Genomic DNA, 17725 nt, shown 5'->3' on the forward strand with positions numbered 1-17725 from the left:
AGTGCACTTGCCTTTAGACTTAGTCAAAGAAATTGGTCAAAGTAAAGTGTCAAAATCCATACGCAATCATTCAGTTGCAACCATCACATTTTTTTTTTAATTTCCAGGCATGCTCGAAAACCTATAAGACATATTCAGCTGCGATAAAGGTCAAAGGTGAAATGACTCGAATTCCCCCAAAGTTTCTGTAAAAGAGTATGGTACAAAAAGTGTTTTGCAGATAATAATTGTAAAGTTGTCCAAATTTTACCAGAGAAAACCTTTCAGGGAGTGAAGGGGAAAGCCATCCCAGAGGTAAGGGAAGATGAGAACCTCGAGGTTCCAAAAGGTGTCACAGATCAAGACAGGGGAAAAAACGAAAGGCATAATTATGACATTTAACTGTACCCATTTCTTACACATTCTTTTTTATCCAATTGTTACTATATTATATCTTTCTTTAAAGGTTTTACTCAATTTGTACTCACACCTTACAGGTCAGTTCTATCTTAAGTCACATGTCTGGTGTTTAACACGCTTGAACCAGATTTGACGTATCTGACAAGTTGACCAATTGTTAAAACATAATTGACGTAATAGTATTTTGGCAATTTATTGTACCGAAACTATTTGATATTTTGCTTGGAAATCCTCGCCATTCTTTTATAATACCATGCGTTTTAGCGTGTAATTTTTTCACGTTTTTACTCTAACAATTTCCATTCTGCAAGGTTGCAAACATTCAACCGCGTATTTTTTTCGAAATTTTGTGTTCTTCACTTATGCCAGTTCCATTTCCAGGTGACATTCTGTTAACAAAAAAAGAATCATCCATGGACAGACTTACGCTAACTCAGGATGCACTAAACCAGCACATTCGGCGCTCTTTAATTAAAGCCCAGGTATGGTCCAGTTCTCATCTTGCCAATATTCCCGAAAGGAAACCCAACGATTACGGATGGGAAAAGACTAGCAATGGGCTTTGGGCTCCCCGATGGACAACCCTGCCCCTAGCTTCTGTTCTCCATACTTTGTACTAAATTAACACTATTTCCGGAGTTTCTTTAACTTTTCATCAGTTTTGCGATTTTTGTGCGCATTTTGGCGCGCAAATTTGGGCTTTGACGCGCAGAATCGAGCTGCTGCTTGTAATCTTCGGACTTCTAGTACTGTAAACTATGTTTTTGCCTGTTTTGTTCTTACATGGGATAGCTGCTCCTATTTTGCGCTTTTCGGCGCTATTTTGCGCTATTGCGTGCTTCAGAGCGATCCCTAACTTTTTATAAAGCTACCATTGGAATCACTATGTCTTAAAATGTATATTCAGAGGTTTTGATGCTTCTGTGGGGATGCTGGTAAACCTGTACATTTTTTGTAGCACTTTGGGCGTTCGTAAAGATGCTTCAGAGCTCCCGCTCGATTTGATTCCAGTCGCCATTTGATATCCTGTGCTTTAACTTATATTTTCACCAATTTTGGTGCTTTTTGCCAGAAGTGCACGAATATTTTGCTTAAAGGCCACACTACAAGAGTAATTCATCGATTCAAACATGCTTCCAGAATACTAGCCTGAAGGGGAAAGAGACAAATTTCGTGACTCACTTTCAGGCAGGACATGACTAAGACCCAGGAAATGTTTACTTTCAGTGCCTAACTTTACATTCGCAAAAAAAGAGGGTTCAGAGTAGACACGTACGCATGGATTTTCTTGGGGACTGATGTGCACGGCATTTTGAGGGGAAATTTGAAAATGCTAAAAAGAAGATGAAATTTACTACAAATATAGGACACAGAGATTATTGAATTACTTGAAGGATTCTGAATTACCTTGAAATTTTCTTAAAGATTATTGAACAATTTACTGAAAACACAAAACCGATGTAACAAAACAGGATTTGAAGCAGAAAATCCTAAAGTGACTTGAAGATAATACAATAGCAATTCGTAAGGTTTTCAGTACTCTTTTACCGGCCATGACACCAATATTTGGCACTTCACAATTTTAACTGTCTAAAAAAAACTCAAGAAAGCTTAGTTTTAAGGTTTCACTAGTTTTCAAAATTCTATCAATATAGGGCAGTATCAAGAACTAGTTTATTTGACACAGTTTGTCAAAAATATGTCACATAAACTGGGAAGCAGTAATTGTCGTTCTTTTAAGTTTCAACTTCGCTCTTCACTTTCATCAGAAAAACTTCGTTTTTTTACATCAATTATTTGGATAATTCTGGATTACTGTGAAAGATTCTGAGGAATTATTGAATCCAAATTTCGCCCCTTCCAGTGCTTTTTCTCGGCCTGCATCTATTTTTCAGCTTCCCCTTCTCTCCCGTACTTCAAGATTGAAAAATTATATTTTCCCCATTGCTACTGAAAAAAATTATAAACTGTTCCCACAATTCTTCCCCGCGTTGTTGTTTATACCGCTTTCCTTGTTTACCTCATATATGAAATTTTATTAGACCTTTCTATCATCCAATAAATTATGCTAGCCTTTTTCTGCTTTTAGTGTTCTTGACGTATAAGTCAGCCAAATAGTCAACCAAATGGGCAAAGATTTGAGTTCGGCAACTCCATCTTTTCTTAAAAAACAAAAAACTTCATTTTTGCCTGCTTCTCCTTGAAAAGATTATCTTCACTGTGTTCAAAGAAAAACCCCGTCTTCAATACAGCCTTTACAGTTGATTGCACAGCTTAGATATACAATACAGTTATGAAAACTCCTATCTTGCCCATGAGAAGCTTTTGGTACAGAGCTCTGGACTTGACGCCTCCTAAATCGTACTACAACACCATAGGTGGGAACTTAATTCTGTTTTGTCTGTCCAATTGTCTCGATCTTTTAGATTTAGACTGCCAGTTTCCTGTCTCCAGCTGCTAGTATCGCTAATGCGCACTGTGTCCCAAAAATAAATCGAGTTTTCATAACTGCATTGTGTATCTAAGCTGTGGTCGAGTGAAAGCAGCTTTACGATAACTAGATTTATTATTTCTTGAAAAAAAATTTATAGCCTTTTAATTCCCAGACTGTTAGCAAGTAACTCTAACTAATGATAATGGAAGTGAGTCTTCAATATGGCTTTTTCAGATCGAGTTGGTCAAACAAGAACCGATTTTATTCACCAAACGTGCCTATTTCTGAAAGCAAAAACAGCTCCAAATATGCTTGATTTGCCTTTTGCGTCTTAACTAACATCACAGTAAACGTAATATAAAGTAGTAAAAAGTTCTATACTCTCCATTGAAGATTTTAGGAACACATCTAAAACCAAGCAAGCTAAATTACTCTTCATGACCTCGCCTTCGCACACGCACAATGACAAATGTTTAGCGTTAATCTGATTGAATGCCAAGTAGCAACTGAACCTATCGCACTAATGGTCCGGAAACTTTCCGAATTACGCACTATGGAATGTGTGTCTTATTTGGAGAAACATTTCGCTACTGTGTATTACCTCTACTATGACTAGCATCAATAGAGACTGGAACTGTCAGAAAAAGGAAAAAAATATGGCCAAAACCGCGTCCAGGGGGGTACCTTGTTTGAAACCCCCCACCCCCGAAATTTTTGGCTGACTCGTGAAAGAGTAACAGAAAAAAATCGGTAGAATAATTGGATAAAGACTCCTCCCCAAGAATGGACCCCCTCCCCCATGCAAAAAAGAAGGGCAACGAGGGAATTTAAAGTACTTTTTGATTAAAATCCAGAACCTTCTTATACATGATTTAAGCAAAGGTGAAATCTACTTTTCCGCGATTTGTGTATTTGAATCTGTGTATTTGTGTATTCACGATTTGTGGATTTGTAGCTTCGTAAAGTGTGGAGCCCTTATGACAAATTTTCAAAAAACGTAAATGATGCATGAAATATGTGTATATAATTTTGCCTTTTACCTAATGCAAACTAGCTAATACTTGCTATACAATATGTTTTGTATTTTTCTGAGTTTCCCAAACCTGGAAAAAAAGCTCTTCCCCCGAAATTAATTCCTGCTTGTGTCATCCTAGGTTGTTTCTGGTATTAAAACCTTCAAGTTTTTTCTTTCTGGATCCAAATGCCAGAAGATACGTCATTAAAAAGTGAACTTTGTTACTCGAAGCAAATGAGCCGAGTGCTTGAGAACCGGGACACATTCAACGATCATTTTCAAGAGATATCCCACATTTTGGCAAATCATTAAAGGGCTGGAAATTATTCTATGTTATTGAGTTCTTCAATGTTCTTCTTTGCATCTTACAGCAGAAGCGTTTTTAGGGGGACAGAGGGAGCACTTGACCTAGGCACAGAAATTTTAGGGGCGCAAGATTTTAAATAAATAATCTAACTGTTATAATCATTTTGTAATTTTTGAACATTAATTTTTAATAACATGAAGTAGAGGGTGCAGTTAATAAATAAAAACGATAAATAGATTATTCATTAATTAATAAGATAAAAAAATTAAATAATAACAATCATAGTAATTGAAAATGTATTAAAAATAATAAGTAATTAATTGATAAACAGAGAATAATTTCATGGAAAAATAAAAATGTCGCCTTAAAACTTTGTTGGAGACAAGGCAATAATTAAGGTTTTACCCTGGACGCAAGAGAGACCAGAGCCACCAAATATCTTACAGTAAAGCAATAAAAGAAGCAATTCTTTTCTATGTTATTAAGCATAAAGAAACGGTCGTTATGTGAATGATTGATTAAATAAAAACGGTCAGCAAAAATGACCAGAACGTTAATATAATTTACTGTCTTCATCCCCAAAGGTTTTTGCTCGTTTCACATTGCATAGTACCAACTGGCTGTTACCAGCTGTTACCAGCTGGCATGTTGCCAACACAGTGCCTACAGTGGTGATGATTTTCTTACCCTCTATGTCCCCCTCCCCCTCGAATGACAGTACTCTAACAACACTAACACTAACTAACACTATCCAAGGTAATAACGTCACAGTCATCAACAAGCACGTCTACTTTTGGTCCCCAGAGGAGCCAGTTGGGGGAAGCATGGGCTCGCCTACATTTTGAATGATACTTTTCTTATTTTCTATTTTCAATTAAAAGTGCCTATTTCGCATATCCAATGAAAAATTTTTTAACAAAAGAAATTGTCCGCCCTTGAAATTTGAAAAACTGCATTTTGCCCCATTCCAAAGTTTCCATGAATTGACACCACGTCTGGTCTCCAGTAAAAATAGTTCCTATTACCTTGGAAATACTCACTTAAACTTTTCCTAAAGACGTAGATAACAAAAAACCTACAGCTTGTAACGTATTAGCGACATCGTAGAAGAAGTTGCGCTAATATTGAGAAAATTCGCACATTTGGGATTAGGAGGGGGGCTTAAAGCTCATTTTTGACTTAAATTAATGTTAAATTTAGATTCTAGATGAAATTCTGATTCTAAAGGTATGTCTTTTTCTCAACTATCTCAATTTGCGGCAAATCAGAAATTTACTGGTAGTTCTAAGTCCTAGGCTGTATTCAGGGGGGGGGGGTTACCGTTTTGAAATCCCTCTCCCTCTTTTTTACATACTTTTGGATTTTAAATCTCTTTTTCATTTAAATTATATCTATTTCTCAACCAGGCACGTACGCAGGAATTTATTTCGGGGGGGGGGTAGCAAAACCTTCGAAACAGCAGATATAAAGTAGTACTTGTTTATAGTAACTGAATAAATGCAAAAAGCACGTATATTGGAAAATACAGATTAACTTTAATCAATAGTATAGTAGCGGATGGGGGAAGGAGACTGAGGCCTCAAAAGTACGTTTTAGACTCAGGTTATGTTCATAGCGATTTAGAATCAGTGATTAATCTATTATATCCCACTGAAAGGGAAATTTTAGGGTTAATAGTGCAATATAGGTGCTGTGGGGGTAGTTCTTCTATTGCAAAAACGTCGATTTTAATGAAAAATGATAGTTTCCAAAATTGATCCATTAAAAGCTGTACTTTATCCTGAAAACGCCATAATATCAAGGATAATTCTATTTTCCTGTGGAAAGCAAACTCTTTTTACAAAACAAAATAACAGTACAATCGCTAATTACTTCAAAGAGGGTAAAAAGTTAGACAGAAAATGGGCTAATAATTGGGCAGTGACTTGATCAGATAATTGCATGCTGTAAAATCCCCAAAAAAAGCTTCATACATGTATCTAGATTCTTAAAAAATGTCCTACTTTTGCCAGAAATCCCAAGAAACCGTGGGGAAATTTAACATTTCGAAAATTTTTTGGGGGACCGGGTCCGAAGGCCCCCCCCCCTGCGCACCTGCCAGTTCTCACCTATCCCAATATTTGCAAACTTCTCATGCGGTGGCGTTAATGCGTAAGTACTCTAACAAATTCAAGAAGAAAGCAGTCAAATTTACTATTTTTGGATTTTTTGCTCATTTAGTGATTTTTTTCAGAAAATTTTAAGGATTTTACCTTTGGTCTGGTGGCAACCCTGTGAGTGTGTCAAGCTTGTAGTGCATACAAAATATAATATAAATAAAGCATGGTATATCATGATTTATTGAAGTTACTTACTGCGCCCCCTTATAGATACCGTTGGTAATACAGCTAAAAAAAAACTTTTTTGAATATTTAATTACTTTATAGGTTGGGGAAAATTACTTAAATGGCCGAGACAATCCTGTCATCATTTTCACTCTTGCAAAAGAAATACGATCCTTATCTTCTGAGCTTAGACAATATCAAATTACAGATTACTTTTGACTAAGCCGAGCGTTCCGGAAATGAACAATTAACATATTTTGTTGAAATAACTTTCAAAGACTCTATTTGCTGATGCTTGAAACTGAATTGATTGCGTTACATTCTTTCAACTTTCATATTCATCGGGGATTCGTGTTTCGAAGAGTCAGAGGTTAAAACAAAAAAGATAAATCTAAGAATATCAAACTCAAAAGAGGTCATAAACAAAATTGAAGATCGTTGCTGCTACACATGAATTCCGGCATGAAGAAAATAATTGAGGGGGGGGGCGTCCCTTGAATGCAAAATTGCCGTAATAGCCAGATCCGTAATTAATTAGGAACATCCCCTGCTTTCAAATTGAAAGTTAAGCTTTGGATGCTTTCAAATTTCATATTCATGTCCTCTGTTAAAAACAGAAAAGGCCCTTTTAAAAAGTTTAGACTCAAAATAAGCACAAAAGAATTAAACATCTTTGCTGATATATGCCTTGTATATCCCGTATAACCAAATGGGAATGATTGTCCTTGTAACTATTAGCCTTTTTTACTTTTAATTTTTCCCGTTACCAGAGACCCCCTTCCCTAAAGACAAAATTCCTTGTATGTGGTTAAGAGCCCCTCTTTTATTCTGTCCCACATAGAATCCCTATTTATTATGAATCTTGTTTAGAATACCGGAAACACAATATCTCTTAAATTTCCTTTCTAATAAACTTATCAAAAGCACTTGGCTGGGAATAACTAATCCAATCTCGGAATTAACGATAATGACAGTTTCTAAGTCTTCCCATTCTGTCCCCCTTGTATCCTATTTACTCCCTGGGAAATTAATTGTTTAATCTGTCATCTTTTTTTCGAAGGACCCTTCAATTGACAAGTGGGAATTTTAGAGAAATTTAATTACGTGCACGGTGTGATTTTCCCACGGGATTGAGTGATGTAAAATGTAAACGTAATTTGCAGTGATTTATTATCAAATATCTGGTAGGTATTTCTAACTAACCAAAAACCCTGTTAGCCAACAGGTAAAAAACCTTTCTTATAAGTTTCAAGTCGATCTTTGAACCGTTAGACAAAAATGGGTATATACTTACCGAAATCTTGTAGGGTGGAATGCAGTGATCTCGGCTTGGGGAGGGGGGATTCCAGAAGAATCTTAAACAAGAGGAGGGAATTCTTGGAATGATTTAAGAAATGGCAATTAACTAATTAAAAAAACACATTTTTTCTACTGAAAGTAAGGAGCAACCTTAAACTTAAGACAAACAGAAATTATTTCTCATATGAGAGGGACTCCCCCTTCCTCAGCCCTTGTTCTTTACGCTAAAGTTTGAGTCTTTGTCCCGGTTTTTTAAGGAAGACTTTTCTAACACAAGGGTAGGAGTGGTTTTTGGCCACATAATCGAGGGGGGACAAGGTATACCACAGGAGTCTATTTAAAAATATAAAATAGAAGGAATTTAATATTGGATGTCAGAAAATATGGGGGGGGGAGCACCCGCCACTGTTCAGACCTAGAGCCACCTCTTCAAAAGGGCTGGTGAATTTGAATGAGAGGTAATCTTAAAGAACCTTAAAATTTTAGCGTAAAGAGCAAGGGTTGAGGAACAAGTAGCCCCATTAATATTGGGAATCATTTCTTGTCACTTTAATTTCTAATTTTGCTCCTTACTTTTAGTTGAAAAAGCTTGTTATTGTTCAATTATTAAGTCGGTAAAAACCAACAGTTAGTCTGTAAGAGTCTGAGTCAGTTAGAGTAAGTGTAAGAGTAAGAGTCAGTTAGTCTGTAAATACTTATTCCCGACGTTTATCCATGCTATTTATCCAAACACTTAAAAAACTATAGGTTTCATCGTTCACTTGCGAGTCCCGAGGACTTGTTGGCTATGTGTCAATCCTATGACAGGGTATTCCACCTTTAGAATACAAGCGTCCAAGCCTATTAGGCTTAGGTTTCACTTGTTTGCCTGTGAGTCCAGGCAAATTCAGTCCCAGATTTTGCATACAAGTCCAGTGGACATTGTCCGTCACGTATCAAATCAAAATCAATCCAATCTTTAATGCCTTTGTTTTATGACTATCTACCTTAGTTCTACCCTAGGAATGACGTATGGACGGATGATAGATAGACTTATCTATCAACAAATGAAATGAAATCATTTCTATACATTCCTAAAAAAAAAGGCTTATCCCAGATTTGCCTTTTACATATCTCCTTCTAAAGAGCTTTTTCCACAAAACAAGTTTTTAAAAGAAAAGTAAAGAGCTCCATTATGTCGAGAATGAGCAGAAATAAAGTCAAATAATTTTCCAAGTGTAAAACTACCACAAACCATTATCAGTAAACAAATGAAACTCAAAACGAACAGAAATTACAGTAAATTCCCGAGTCAGACTCGAAACGAGCAAAAAATAACATGAGTAGGACTGATCACCAACATGCCTTCTCAAAACCAGAACATAATTTGCGCTTTACTAAAAAAATACGTTTTAAATGTTTTCACTTTTCTTACTTTCTTAAATAGAAAAGATCAAAACTTTAAGGAATAAATATCAGTATATCTCAATTAAGCTCACAATCCACAGTCATTTGTTTTTTTCGTTTTTGTTTCGTTTTGAGTTTCATTTTTTCGTTGATAATGATTTGTGGTAATTTTGCGCTTGGAAGATTATTTGACTTTATTTATGCTCATTCGTGGCTTAATGGAGCTCTATTTTTCCTTAAAAAACTTGTTTCGTGGGAATTTTTTTATATTAATTTCTGTTCGTTTTTGATGGTCTTTTTCATGGAAAAAAAACTTTTTGCATCTTTTCTTTTTTTTTCATCAGAATCCAGAGTATGGGTTGCTATTTGTATCTTGGAGAAACTTTTTCAAAAATTTTAATCCTGACTGAAACAGTATTTTTATTTTAATTTTATAGCCTTTGAAGTCACTCGTCCTGGCCGAGTGGATTGGTGCGCTGGATTCAGGATCCTTTGTCTGAGAGGGCGAGGGCTCGAACCCAGTGTACCCAATTATTTAGTTTGGGACGGGGGTCAGTGGCGTGACTCTATAAGCTTAGCCAGAGTCGACCCATCTCTAAATGGGTACCTGGAGAAATCTGGGGAAGGTAAATAGGAAGGGTGTGCGAAAGCACAGGATGATTGGCCCCCAATCCCCCATTGCACTTCCTGGATGAAGGGCCAAGAAGTCTAATGCCATATTCTTTACCTTACCTTCTGAAGTTGACCTGATAAATAAGACTTTATATCATTTCCAAAAGATTCTATTTATGCTCTCTGACAAGCTGGATACATTTACACTTTTTTGTTTATTTAAATTGTAAGAGCCGAAGTAGTAATAGTAGTGTCCCCAAAAGTTTCAATTTAATACTCCCAGTCGTTCTTGAGATGTTGCTGAAGTGTCTTATTGGCAACCATAAACACAATGCCTTTTGATTTATTTTAAAGCAACATTTAGTTTTAAAGCATAATGGGCCAATTGCATAATTGTGGGGGATTGACATGCCTTATATACCTAAAGACATAGTTGCTGGACCTTTTTACTATGCTGAACAAAACGGCTGTCTCAAAATTTTGACTAGATGTGTTGGGAAAACGAATTCCTTCCAATCTCTTTTTAATGTTAAAAAGGGCACTTTCAATTTTGAATCGAAGTAGCTCCTAATAAGTTTCAATGATGTTTCTATATTTACAGAAGGGAGAATAATGAGGTCTTTTTTTCCAAGACAGTGAATGAACAAAACCTATTTGAATATTTTGGCCCTATATCTAAGGGTCGTCTTCAGCAAAGAAAATAATAAAAATAACACAAAAACACTTACAATAAAAGCTCTTGGTTAAAAATCCATTTTTAAAAAAATACCAAATATTCAAATAGGTTTTGTTCATTCAATGTCTTGGAAAAAAAGTCCTCATTGTTCTCTCTTCTGTATATGTATTATGGTAAGGCAGTGTGGTCTTCGTCATTATTTAATGATGTTTCTAGCTATTATAGGGTGGTCCTGCCTATGATATTGCTTATATGCCCCTTTGAAAACATGCAAGCATATAATTTTTTCGTTTAATTGAAACTTCCAAAAGGTCCCTATAAATTTCATCTTAATACCCTTAGCGTCAATAGTTACTGTAACTGTAGTGGTAGCATTAAAAGTGTACATATAGTTCCTTCTGGCTAGTTCGAAGTCCCCCCACAACTTACCCTTAAAGGATAAAAAATAATAGTGTAGGTTACTGTTCAGATATTGCTTTGCTACCTTTTTGAAAGTACACATGCAGATAGTTTGTTTTGATTTAGTTCAACATCTACCTAAATATTCCTTATAATATTCACCTTAATGCCCTTAGCTTGCGCAGTAGCAATAGCTGCGGCATTAATAGCAGTATACGCATCAGAACTTTGGTTTCTTCATCACACGCTGAAAGTTTCAGCTTAATACATACCATTAACCGTTTCTGAAGCATTTCCGATGCATCCGCTTAACAACCTGTGCGGATACCCCGCTCCAAAAAAAAAAACTCGTATTTTACTCAAATGGATCTGACAGAAATTATAAGTAGTGATAATAATAATAGTAGCAGTAGTATGAGTAGAGGCAGTAGCAATAGGATGCAAATATTTTCTTTTGGCTAGTTCAAGATCCCCACAACAAGCATTGTTAGTTTCAACTTCACTAACCAGACTGTTCCTAAATATTGCTGTTACACCCTTTTGACAACCTGTATATAGATGGTGTGTTCTAATTCAGCTCATCTTCCCTCTCCCTCAAATTTTCTTGAAAATTTCTACTTCATGCCCTTAGGCATTGTTGTAATAGTAGTCAAAGTAGTAGTATTGATATTACTAGAAATAGTATGAATAGCGGTAGGACTACTTGCAGCAATAGTATTAACCTATTGCCTTTTGTTCAGTAGAACATTTCTCTCATTAAGTCCTGGAAGTCTCAACTTAATACAATTAGCCATCGCTATGACATAGTTAATATGTCTTTTTGATAACCCGTATGTTTATACGCTTCTTTGAATTTTCATCTCAATGCTCTTAGAACTAAAATTAGTTGCAATGCAATAGAAGTAGTAGAAGTAGAAGTAAATTTAGTAGTAAATAGTAGTATTAGCATCTGTGTGCAAATATTGCCTTTTGGCGAGATGATCCTCCCCTTTAATTATTCTTTGAAAGTTCCAGTTTATTGCCCAAATCAGTTTTGAGATACGCTATTTAGACAATGTGCATACACATAACGTCTTTTGATTTAGTTCAAGTTTCCCTTAACACTGTAAATGGAGTAGTGTGATAGTAGTAGCGGCAGTAGTTCTGGTGGTAATGGTAGAATGCAACTATTTCCATTTTCGAACATATCCATTATTATTTCCAGAATTTTCCAAATTAACATACTCAACTATTCCTTTGTTGCACCCTTTTGACAATGCGTATACCCATTAAGTGTTTTGATTTAGTTCAATGCTCCCCACAACATTTTCTGAAAGTCTCAACTGAATACCCTTCGTCTTTCTTAGAAAGTAAAGTTCAAATATACATACCTTTTTAAAGAAAATATACTAGGTGTAAACAATGAACGAATTGCCTAACTTAGAGCCCTTGTCCTGAGAACTGTAGGTAGGCTGACATCCCCAAAGACGTAACTACCGGACCTTTCAACAAGACTGAACAAAATGGCTCTCTTAAAATTTCGATGGATATATTTTGGAAAACGATAGGCTTAGGGGAGGGGGCTGATTACCCTCAATTTACTTTTGACTCTTAAAACGGGCACTAAAACTTCTAACTTCAAATCAAATGAGCTCCCTCCGATCCAAAGTTTATGCGCTGTTCCATAAAATCCTTATACGCCCCAGGCATAACTTACAACCTAAGCCAATGGGCTCTGAGGGATTGTGTCCACCCTAAAGACATTGTTATATGATTTTTTGACTATTGGTAACAAAATGGCTATCTCAAAATTTCAATTGAATATGTTTTGGGAAAAGAGGATGTCAGGGAGGGGGGCTATTTGCTTTCCATCATGTTTGACTCTTAAGATGGAGCTAGAACCATACATTTCAAACCAAATGATTCTTTTCGAAAGCTCACACGACCACCCCTTCAATAAAAACCTTAGATGCCCCTCGGACATAACTTAAAAAGCGCACCCCAGATTCTAGAGGATTCTGTCCACCTCAAAGGTCTTATTATATGAACTTTTGACTATTTTTGAACAAGTGGCTATCTCAAAACTTTTGTCAGATGTATTTGTGGAAAATACAACGGGGAGGGGGCGGGAAGTGAATGTGCCAAATCACTCTCACTCTTAAAAAAAGAACTACTACATCTTTTCAATGCAATAAGCCCCCCTTGGAGTTTATGCGACCATTATTTCCATAAGAAACTTACATACCCTCGGGCTTAACTTAATACCCTTGTGCTGAGGGCTGGGGGGTTGCCATCATCAAAGACATAATTTCCAGATCCTCTCACTACGCTGAATAAATGGCTATTTAAAATTTTTATTAGATGTATTTTAAGAATTGATAGGAGAAGGGGGAGGGGGTGGCAGGTTGTTGCCCTCCAACTGCTTTTCACTATCAAAAAAGGTCCTTTAGATTTCCACTCAAACGAGCCTTTTTTGAAGTTTCTACGACAACAAATAGCCATTAAAAATTTCTGTCAGATCCATTTCAGTAAAATACGAGTTTTTTTTTGGGGGGGGGGTATCCGCCACCCGGCCCTTTGAAAGGGTACTAGAACTTCTGATTACCGATCCAATGAGCCCCTCCCAAAATTTATGCGACCACCCTTTCTATAAATATTTATGTACCCCAGGGCATAACTTACAACAGTGGCGCCATTTGGGGGGGGCAGGGGGGCCATGGCCCCCCCCCCCCCTGATTTCTGGAGGGGCCCAATTTCAGCCACGTAATTCTTTGTTTATTCGTCCTTGTTCTACTTTTTTTTCTTTTTTTTTACCGTATTTCTACTGTGAATTATTACTAAATAGCAAATTCAAGATACTCGACGATTATTGCATTTCAAGAAAGTATCCTGTTTTTGCCGTTCTCCCTAATTAATTTATGGTCACCCTTTTGGCAGGGGTTTGTAAAGTCCTTTCTGGGCTCGGAGTACATATGTGACATTGGAATCTCTCCAGTGATTAATGAATCCCGTCAGTCGGCACATTTATGTGTAGGCTAACATCTGGAAAAGAGGGTATCCAGACCAGGGTGTCATTCCAGTTTTGTATTTAGTTTCTCGTTACCCTTCATCAAATAAAGAACCGTGAAACAGTGTTGAGTTGTGTTCAAGTTCAAATCGGATTATTGAAACATGAGTTCATCCGGTGCGAGTGGTGCAAAAAAAAGGAAAATAAAAGCCCAAAGGAAAGAAGAAGAAATAAAGATGCAACGACGATTGGCTTCGTTTTTCAAACCGACTGTAAGTAAATCTACCACATTTTAAATTTTGTTTCGTCGACTAATCTTACTGAACGAACCAGAACAAGAGCTACGAGCTCATATGGCACTTGTTACGAGTAGGCAGTACAACAAAGGAGATGAGCCCTTCACAAACCACACCCGCCACCCCAAAAATGCGGTTCGGAGCTAGAAATAGAATATGCAGTTTCACTCAAGTCGGTGCATTTCTGGCATCGCCTCGGATCATCTGGAGCAGATGACTGTTGTAACTTCCAAGTTTCAGCACAATAAACCTATTCGTTTAATCCCTAGACGTGCAACACGGTTTCCGGTACCTCCTTCCAGCTGCCCCTTTCGCGGCCGAATCTGGCTCGGACACTCGTGAACGGATCATCTAGAGCATCTTGTCTCACCACCTATCAAGTTTCACTCGAATCTCAGCATTTTTCAATAAATCCCCCCCCCTCCCCGACCGTGGTCGGATCTGGTTCGGACAGTAAAATATGTCATCTAGGGCATATGCTTACTTTACATTCCAAGTCTCATTTAAATCGCTGCACTCATTTGACCCATATGCGAGCCACACAATTTCCCGGCCCCCTACTGTGGCCGAACACGACTTGAAAAAATAAAAGTCACATCTTTGACATCTTCGGTTCCCGTCCATCAAGTTCGACTGGAATCGGAGCGTACCCTATCCAATCCCTCGACTACAAGTATTTCACGAGTTTCCCAGTGGGCGCCTCCACCCCCCCACAAATATCGGATCAGATCCAGACTTGACATGGAACATCTGAGACGATATTTCTTTCCACTTGCCAAGTTTCATTGAAATCCGATCACCCATTTAAAAGTTATGCATGCCACTAGTTTCCGGATTCCCATCCCTCCACTCCCCCCACGATGGTCGGATCGGGGAAACGACTAATCTCAAGTTAGTCTGTTCGAGTCCCTGATATGCCTGCCAAGTTTCATCGTCCTATTGCATCAGGAAGTACCGATCTCGCGGAATTGCCAGAAATCCGGACCCCCCCCCCCAAGTCCCCCACAGTGCCCCCATAGAGGAGGGGGTATTCCCCCTCCTCTACACCCCGCTCTTCATGCTAAAGTTTTTCAGCATTTGTAAAAAAGTTACTTACTGTTTTAATAAAACGCCCTTTGTGTTTGAGGAGTCGTTTTTAAAGAATTGGGACAAAATTTAAACTTTAGGATAAAGAGCGCAGTGTTGAGGAGGAGGCAACCCCCCTCGTATATGTAATAATTCTTGTTATTTTTAAGTTTTAATAATCCTCCTTAATTTCAGTTGAAAAAACTTGTTTTTCTATTTAATTTCTGATCATTTTTTAAATAAAGCCAGGAAATCTGGCTTCACCTCCACGGAGAAATCCCCCTTGGAAACATCCTCTGAACATCCTCTATTGTCATTGGCGATTGTATGCAGAAAATACAAAGAATTTCATCAGTATTTTCAGTTTTGCAAACAGTTTACAGTTTCGTCTCCAACAGCAACACTCGATACCAGTTGTTCGTCGAAGCCCAGAAAACTGCCAATGTGCCTGTGCTAACGCTTGAAAGGACAGTAGTGACACGTTGGTCTTACTGGTATAGATCAGTGGCTAAGATCCTGGTTAGATATGACTGCATACTCGCAGTTCTGTCAGTAGTTCAAGAATCTTCTGACAGGGAGGCAGCAGCAGAAGCTACGGGCCTTAAGAACCAGCTAGAGTCGTTTCCCTTCATATTCAGTTTGCATGTCATTCACGAAGTTCTTGCAGTGATAAACCCTCTTTCTGAACAACTACAGGCAGCAGATCTGGTCATCTCAGAAGCTTGCACTTTAATCAGTGCAACAAAGAACTAACTGAGGAAAATGCGTGATGACGAGTATTTTCGTGTCCTATACGGCAAGTCTAAAGAGATGGCCATTAATGTCGGAGCCTATCTGTCGGAAACAAGTGCTCTCTCTTCAGCCATACCTGTTAAATCAAAACGAGTTCAGAAGATATCCGGAAGACTAAGAGACTATTTGACGACAACAACAATTGGAAAGCACAACATTGACTCCGAAAGCACAACAACGGAAGACAAAATGCGGAGAGAGTTCTACGAGGTTTTGGACAGAGTGTTAAATGAGTTTGAAGAGCGTTTTTCTGTCCAGCTGCCAGTGCTAGAAGCCACACGTTGCCTTAACCCCAAATCCAAAGATTTTATGGACTTAGATTTACTTCTTGTGATCGCGACATACTTCGATCAGGCGGGAATCGATACTATGCAGCTGAAGTGTCAAGCTTTAATAGCTCGTGCATTTTTGTCGCAGCTTCCACAGAAACCGGCAAAAGCTTTAGATGTCTTCGAGCGCCTCGGAGGATTGAAAGAAGCTTATTCTGAGCTTCTTAAGGTCGTCAGGGTAGTCCTCACACTCCCGCTCACAACGTGCTCAAATGAACGTTTTTTCTCTGTGTTGACGTTTGTGAAGGACTACCTCCGGACAACGATGGAAAACGAGCGACTTTCGCATTTGCTGCTTATATTCTCTGAGAAAGCTGCAGTGAAGGAGCTCAATTTTGAGAAGCTTGTCGACGACTTCGCAAAAGTGAAGCAAAGGAGATATCCATTGCTGATGTAACTGTACGTAAGTTTCTGATTTATACAGTAAATGTTCTATTTTGGTACTGTTTTTGGTCCCTAAATAAGCTGCAAAATGCGAACCCCAAAGGTAGTACGGTACCTAAAGGCATGTTCGAAAATTTAAAAATTTTTAAGGCTGGATGGGGGCCCAAAATCGATTTTTGGCCCCCCCCTAAGGTTTTCTGAAATGGCGCCACTGACTTACAAGCCTTATCCTGAGGGTTGTAGGGAGTTCTCATCCTCAAAGACATAATTTCTCGACCTTTTAACTACGCTGAACAAAATGAATATTTAAAAGTTTTTGATTGGATGCCTGGGAGAGGGGTTAGTTGCAATCAATTTTGACTATTAAATGAGGCCCTAGACCCTTCAATTTCTAATCGAATTGCCTTATAAGAAGTTTCTACGACAACAAGAGGCCATCTCAAAATTTCAATCAGATGCATTTCAGGAAAATACGAGTTGTGTGGGGGGTATCCACCCTCCGATTTGAATCTTAAAAAACATACTAGAACTTCTGATTACCAATCTAATGAGCCCCCTCTGAAGTTAATACAACCACCACTTCTATAAAAACTTTATATGCCCCCAGGGCATAACTTAAAACCCTTGCTCTGAGGGCTGCGGGGGATGTCATGCTCAAAGACATAATTTCTAAACCTTCTACCTACGCTAAACGAAATGGCTATCTCAAAATCTTGATTGGATGCGTTTGGGTAAATGGTGGGCATGGGAGGGGGCTAGTTGCCCTCTAATCACTTTTGACTAAAAAACGGCACTAGCCTCTTCAATTTCCAATTGAATGAGCCTTTTTATAAGTTTATATGACAACAAGTGGCCATCTCAAAATTTCAATCAGATGCATTTCAGGAAAATACGAGTTAGGGGGGGGGGGTATTCACCCTCCGACTTGAATCTTAATAAGGTACTAGAACTTCTCATTATCAATTCAATAAACCCACTTCTGAAATTTATAGGACCACTTTTCTGTATAAAAACTGTATATG

The 17725-nt window shown here is 37.8% G+C and overlaps 1 long non-coding RNA gene across 1 annotated transcript in view; it reads left to right on the forward strand.

The window, feature by feature from the left end:
- Positions 1–720: 720 nt before the first annotated feature.
- Positions 721–17725, forward strand: part of LOC136040305 (uncharacterized) — a 37092-nt gene continuing 20087 nt past the window's right edge. Inside the window, exon 1 of the long non-coding RNA XR_010620685.1 lies at positions 721–881. This is a non-coding gene — a long non-coding RNA (uncharacterized LOC136040305). The remainder of the gene's footprint in view (positions 882–17725) is intronic.

Source organism: Artemia franciscana, chromosome 20, assembly GCF_032884065.1.
Source record: "Artemia franciscana chromosome 20, ASM3288406v1, whole genome shotgun sequence".
Classification (NCBI taxonomy): Eukaryota; Metazoa; Arthropoda; class Branchiopoda; order Anostraca; family Artemiidae; genus Artemia; species Artemia franciscana.